Here is a 7,490-nt window from a genome sequence, read left to right as displayed (position 1 = left end):
AGAAATTTTAGAATAAAATAATAATTTTAATAAATAAAATTAAATTTTAGTTTTAATCATAATGAGTAAAGTTTTGTTTTATTTATTATTTTCAGTGTATCAGTATTAATATCTACACATGACATTAAATTTATAATAATTTAATTTTAGTATGTTTTGAGCTTGTTGCCATACAATGCTTTTTCGAACTGCCCGACGAGCGCGACAGTTAAAAAAACCGAGCAAACCGAGGGTTCCGTACACATTTATAGGTATGTAAACGGCAATCGTGTGTTGATGATATTTCCCGCTTTTTCCTAGTGATGTATCTACTCGTAATACATCCAGTGCAAGCATAGCCTACTCCTAAGCAAAACAAAAGTGTGGGTCAGATTATATTGGTCATTGATATTTACAGACACATAAAAAATCAACATTTTCAGACTTTTCTAGTTAGTTTTGTTATAATAGCTACCTTCACACCAAATTTTAAGTTTTAGGACAACTGGAAGTACCCTATAGGTTTTCAATGAACGGCAATTTGTACGGAATCACGTTGTTTAATGACTGTAACTTTTGATTGCGTTGACTTAAAAGTTTGATTTATTCAAATCTTCAAGGAACCGCAGATATACCCTACCCTAAAAAAAGTTCATTCATCATTTGGGAAAAATATTTTCAACGATAAATTAGAGAACAAACTACTCAAAAGTTGACTGGTATAGATCCCTTAAAGGGAAAAATCCGGCTTAGTACAAGCATCTCAAAATTCTACCATTTCTATTTTTGCTATTTTCTTTTGTACAATAAAGAGTTCACATACATTTATAATACATACACAGAACTATTAGATACAATGGCTGCGATAGTTACTCTTATCTTTCATCTACATTACGTTAATAAATAAAATATCACAGGACAATTCACACCAATTGACCTAGTCCCAAAGTAAGCTTAGCAAAGCTTGTGTTATGGGTACTAAGCAACGGATAAATATAATTATATAGATAGATACATACTTAAAATACATAGTAAACACCCAAGACCCGTGAACAAACATTCGTATTTTTCATACAAATATCTGCCCCGACACGGGAATCGAACCCGGGACCTCGAGCTTCGTAGTCAGGTTCTCTAACCACTAGGCCATCTGGTCGTCTAAATGTATATCTTCACGACTAAACCAATAAAGTTTACGTAGCGCAATCTCGCGCAGTCTAGCAAAAGCTCAATGATCCAATTGCAAAGCTTGACGCGTTAAATCTGTTGCATACGTGTGGCAGTTAGTAGCGCGAGGTGTGTCGGCTCGTCTCGCGGCTTACTGATAAATAGCACTTTCACTAAATCTTCTGTGCGCGTGTCCATAGGCTCACGGGACTATTAAGTAAATGTATCATACTCTCTCATACTCGTGGTGTAGTAGTGGGTTGACCTACCTCTCAAGCATATCGTTGTCGATCGTGGCTTTAACACGGACTCGCATTTCTGAGTTTCACGAAAGACATGTGCGAATATACATTTGAAATATACCACGAGCTTTGCGGTGAAGGAAAACATCGTGAGGAAACCTGCACAACCTGAGAAGCAATTCAAAGGTGCGTGTGAAGTCCCAATCCGCAAAGGGCCCGCGTGGGAACTATGGCCCAAGCCCTCTTGTACTTAGAGGAGGCCTGTGTCCACCAGTGGGACGCATATAGGCTGGGATGGAATATACCACGAGTTTTTTTAACTTTTTTAAATGAAGATGGAGTCTTGCAAGGTTCAATTTCACATACCTTTAGAGGTAGAATTAACTCGTGGAATAAATTGCGTAGTTTGGAAGACAATACGAGCAGATACCATTAAATAAATATAAAATCTTGTATGAGCCGTGGTGGCCTAGTGGTTTGACCTATCGCTTCTCAAGCAGAGGATCGTGGGTTCAATCCCCAGCCCGCACCTCTGACTTTTTCGAAATTCATGTGCGAAATCACATTTGAAATTTACCACGAGCTTAACGGTGAAGGAAAACATCGTGAGGAAACCTGCACAACCAGCGAAGCAATTCAACGGTATGTGTGAAGTTCGCAATCCTTACTGAGCCCGCGTGGGAACTACGGCCCAAGCCATCTTATTGGGAGAGGAGGCCTGGGCCCAGCAGTGGGACATATTATATAGTCTGAATGATGATGATGATGATGAAAAGCTTGTATGACAAATGTAATTTTTATGTTAAGCGAATTATTTATCATTTTAACGAAGTAGTTTTTTAACCTCCCGTTCTCGTTACGTGGGCGACTGGGACCGCGCACAATGCACGTGCGCGCGCGCCTATTTTAGCCATATGTGGGACCAATTCTAGACTTCCTAGCAGAACCGACGTGTTTATGACCTAACCAACTGGAGCTGATGGTGTCGCAAAGATCAAGTAGCCAGGACATAAAGACCGTTAAGTGAAGTGTTACTCGTATATGCGAAGGTATTTATGTGATGATAAAGCAACAAATATATCGCAGTATCATAATTTAATGACTTAGGTGACAAACAGACGGACAGGACGAAAAACTGCACGATTTTTATTTTTTATATTGTTGTTAAACTTATTTACTTCATATTAACTTTGACGACTTCAATATACAATACAATACAATGCAATAAGTAACTCTTTTATTGCCGACCAAACACATAGTAAGCGTACAGAAAATATATTTCGGCGGCAATCGTAAAATCCGCCATCTCACGCAATTCCTAGAATAGATATTTACTTGTAACTGACATTTGTGTAATTTACGACGTATTATTTTGAATGAATAATAAACCAATTCTCATCCATTTTTGATTCAACTTCATAAATTAAATATTACGCTGTTTGATTTTATTTCATTAAATTCCTAATATCTTATACTTAATATGTATATCATAAACATAACTATCTATTAATTATTATTTATTTATTATTACAAAAAAAATATTTAATTACAAAGACACTCAGATATAATGAAATCAAAAATTTTTAATTATAAATTGTCAAAATTAATTAACTTATTCTGTTCAGTTTGATTAGATAAAAATATATTTTGTAGTTAATTGAGCAAGCGAGATATATACGGAACTATCCGTCAAAGTACGATGGAAAAACATTATTAATTATCATCAAATCTGTACACCAACTGTTTTTGACGCCGACTCACACTTGCCACCGTTTTACAAAATAAGTAATAGATCAAGTAAAAATCTCAACGTAAAAATGTGCCATATAATAAACTTACGACACCTATTAAACCATATCGAGATCTGCGAGATTATTAATAAATGTAACATTCTTTTGCAATTTGTTACGAGCAAACCAGTTTGACATAAACCCCAAAAGTTGGGCGGGTCAAAGAACAAGTTCGACCACGTTACATTATGCTATAGGTTACTATAACTATGCCATAAGTGCTGTAAGTACTTATTTCGCGGGCTACCATAAAACCGTTTAAACAGGTTGTTTGGTGAGTAAAGCTGCGATATATGTAAATGTTTATTTTCAAATTGTATAGTGTAATTATGTAAAAAATATCTGAAACTGAAACTGTTGATGTTGTGTTGTTGTTGTGAAACTTTTTTGTTCAAAACTCAAGTTATTATGTCTCTAATTTCTATTGCATAGTCACTGTTTAAAAAAAAATACAAACTACATTTGGACATAGGCTTGCTCTCTTTAAAAGTACTCATTACATATTATATTAGGTGGTGTGAATATATTTGCTTGCTGTAAAACTAAAAGCTAAATTGAAGGCATTTAGCCCACGGAATATTTTAATGCGTACTCGCAGTGTACACGCAGCTTTAGCTGTGCCACGGGCGAAATTTTTGATTTTTGATTGTCCTTGACACAATGTTTAGATCGGAGAGTTTGACATGTCCTTGTATTATTTGTTGAGTAATTTTATTATAAGTAGGTACTAGTATCAATGACCTACTAAATACATGAACCACAATCTTTTAACCATAGTCCTCTAGTAACCACACGAGCATACGATAGCTGACATGTACCATCAGCCAAATATGTGGTCTACCACCCTAAAGTTGATAATCGTTTGCATGTCATAAAACAATAATAACAATAGACGTGTGCGTTAACTTGAAAGGGGATAGTTCATCTTTAGCGACATATTTATTTGATAGGAACTTGTTTAAAAACTGATAGACCACTTATTTGGCTGATGGTACATACATAACATACACTATTGTTTATTTTATATTTTCGTAAACTTCAACAGTAAAGTCTGAGCTCTCTCATTCTGAGAGGATGCCTGTATCTACACTGGGACTTGTATAGGCTGAGATGATCCCTAATAGAGACAAGGTACTAAAGTGTAAAAATATTTTGACCGTGATTTTACAATCATTTTTTTCAAATACAGCTGTTTAAGCGTTACAAAAATACGTTAGTAGATTGATAACCAAGGGTGGAAAGAGACCCATTTCACCCGAGTTAGACACTACTTTTCATTTCGACTGTGAGGAAAGTAAAATACTACAATAAAATGAGAATAATATAACATTGAATTTACTTATATACAACCTCCAACGGTACCTTTTCGACCTGGCCACTTGCCACGGCCGACTATAAAAAAAAACCGGCCAAGAGCGTGTCGGACACGCCCGAAATAGGGTTCCAAAGCCATTACGAAAAAAATAAGTAATATTTTTCTAAGGATTTCGTATTTTGTACGGAATATTCCAAGTTTAGGTATATTTTATACCTTAGGCTGCTATTTACTCTTAAACTAATAATAATAATTCTCAAGAAAACTTAACCGTTATAGTTTTCCTTGTAAGTTTGATATAAGCACTTACTTATACTTCACCCTAGAGATGAAAACGCAATTTTCCACCCGACTATCTACCCATGAAAATTAAACTTTCCGAACAGGAGAGATGAAAAAACTTTGGCATCTACTTAATATTAGTAGAATTACTGTTGATTATAGAAAATGGTTTGTAAATTACAGGCGTTTGAAACACAAACTAAATTATTTGTACCTGAACAGAACCTAGAAACTAGCAATTACATCATTAAGGACAAACCGACAACTTTAAATTACCTTAGCCCTAGGCTTAAACCTATTTCTGGGTGTATTATAAGTATATATATTACTGTCACGTAACATATGTCTAGTATATACGGTACGTATAGGGCTAGCATTAAAAAAAGTAATAGCTAAAAGTCAAACATACCAAGACGTATCGGATATCTTTAAAAAAATTGGATATCGTAAAAAAATTCGGTCACCTCAAATGAAATTCGGACAAAGTCAAAGTCAAAATCTCATTTAATTTTGTTACTTTTAGGCTATAATTATAGCACTTATGAAGACTGCACTAAATAGTCATAGATATCTACAAATATGTACGGAACCCCCATTGCGCGAGTACGACTTACATCTTGGCCGGTTATTTTAGTGAAAGCCCTATGCGTAGGACCGTACATCCTTACGTATACACGCAATTAAGCGCACGTTAGATTGCTAAATAAGCGCTGGAAATCCGTCGTACATTAATCAACTTAACTACTAAAGTACTTATCGTATCCCTGGATGCTAGTGCTTAAATTATCGACGAAACGTCAAAAACTAATCGATTCTCTCAACACTTCTGGCTAATAGATCATAACTACTAGCCGACAACTCGCAGTCAGTTCTGTCCGACCACTTCCGTATACTTTATCAGACACAGACTCAAACTTAGCCTAAACTAACAAAAATATGTGTCCTTTCAGGGAAATTATGCAATAAGTACGTTTTTTTTTACAAAATGCCAAAACGACATGCGTAAAAAATAATGATTATAATTTCACGGACAGGGATGTTAAGATATAATTCTGACCCACATTGGCGATCCCATACTTCAAATAGCGAATCGACTGTGTTGAAAATGTACTATTTAAATACTTATGATGTAAGTCATATGTAATTATCTAATTTGACATTGTATATCTGTTTAAAAAAATATCTCGTTGACTTTTTTGCCGGGTACTTCTCAACAGATTATTTCTGTACCGGTAGAAGATTTTTTGACATTCATAAGTGCTTTTGAATGAATAAAGTATTTTGAACTAAAAGAATTTCCTTGCTCACCGCGACCTTACGATAGCTAAGCTTATGCAAAATATGCGGTTGTGTCACTCTGAAGATGAGCTCTGGTTGAGTTCGAAACGCGTCAGTGTAGTGTGGTGGTGGTGATAGATGGGTTTGTGTGATTTGTGTGTGTTCTTACAGTGTGGAGGTGGAGGAACTGCATGAACACGCATATTTTGCATAAGCTTAGCTATCGTAAGGTCGCGGGTGAGCAAGGAAATTCTTTTAGTTCATTGATATACCTCTGCAAAGTAACGCCTGATTCAATAAATTAAGATATTTTGACTTTGACTTTGTCCGGATTTCACTTAGGGGTGACCGAATTTTGACGAACTTCGAGATTTTTATCCATATGTATGGACTCCAAGACACTGGCCGCATACGTCTCTGAATTGCTATTCCTTATCTTCGAGAGAGAGATAGTGGCAGCCCTGGGAATATTGCATAACTACCAAATCTAAACGAACACGCCAATCACTTTGTGAATCATGCTCGGGGCTAGCGAGAATAAATACTTTACTTACCTCGTTAAATCTCACCCGTTGAGATATGTTGAGATTGTCCAGCGGGCCAAGGCCCTAGAGGTCAAAGTTGCACAAACGCCAAACGCAACTAATTGACGCCGCCGGTACAATGGGACATCTCAATGTCACGCGATTCTGGCTCGTTGATTTGGAACATCGTAATGTCATTTAGACAACAAAGAGATATGGTTTCGGAGGCGGATGGTGATGGGAGAGTAAATGCCAAGTGTAAAATGTGTTTTATCATAAACAAAAATTAGCTTTATAATTTTATTACACAGAGCAAGCGCGACTATTAGAGACTGGTAGAGATCCCTTAAAAGGATAAGTTCGCCTTTGTTCGTGTATCTTAACAATTAAGAACAATTAAGAGTTTACATAAGGTTTACATACCTTACTACATTCTATGTTCTAAGTTAAAAAATATATCAATTTCTTCTTTATTTCAATTTACTTATTTCCGGAAAAAAACAAATCAAGTTTATCCATTTTCATTTATTGGCTTGGTATTTGTAAATCGGAAAAACACGTTTTCTCTGAAATTAGACTCGGCTTCATCCTACCTACTCCGATTGTTCTCCTAGTGATAACTAAATGAAGTAATAAACTTAATCTAATTAAGACTACACAGGATATTTTCCTATTTTATCTCACGAGTCTCGCGTAGGTACTTTATAAAGAACGTGATTACCCGATGCTTCGCACGCGTAAACTATTCGACCCGGTACTTACAATTGAAATTCTGGGATTTTTACAAAATTCCCGTGGGTATTCCCAAAAATTACATCGTGGTTTCATTGACGTTGCTTTAAAACAACCATGCCAAATTAGCCAGCTAGCTAAGCCCAGCGGTTCTTATTTTAGATTTTATCCTATCCGTGGG

The sequence above is a fragment of the Choristoneura fumiferana genome, chromosome 9 (genome assembly GCF_025370935.1).
Source record: "Choristoneura fumiferana chromosome 9, NRCan_CFum_1, whole genome shotgun sequence".
Lineage (NCBI taxonomy): Eukaryota > Metazoa > Arthropoda > Insecta > Lepidoptera > Tortricidae > Choristoneura > Choristoneura fumiferana.
This window is presented reverse-complemented; position numbering follows the sequence as displayed.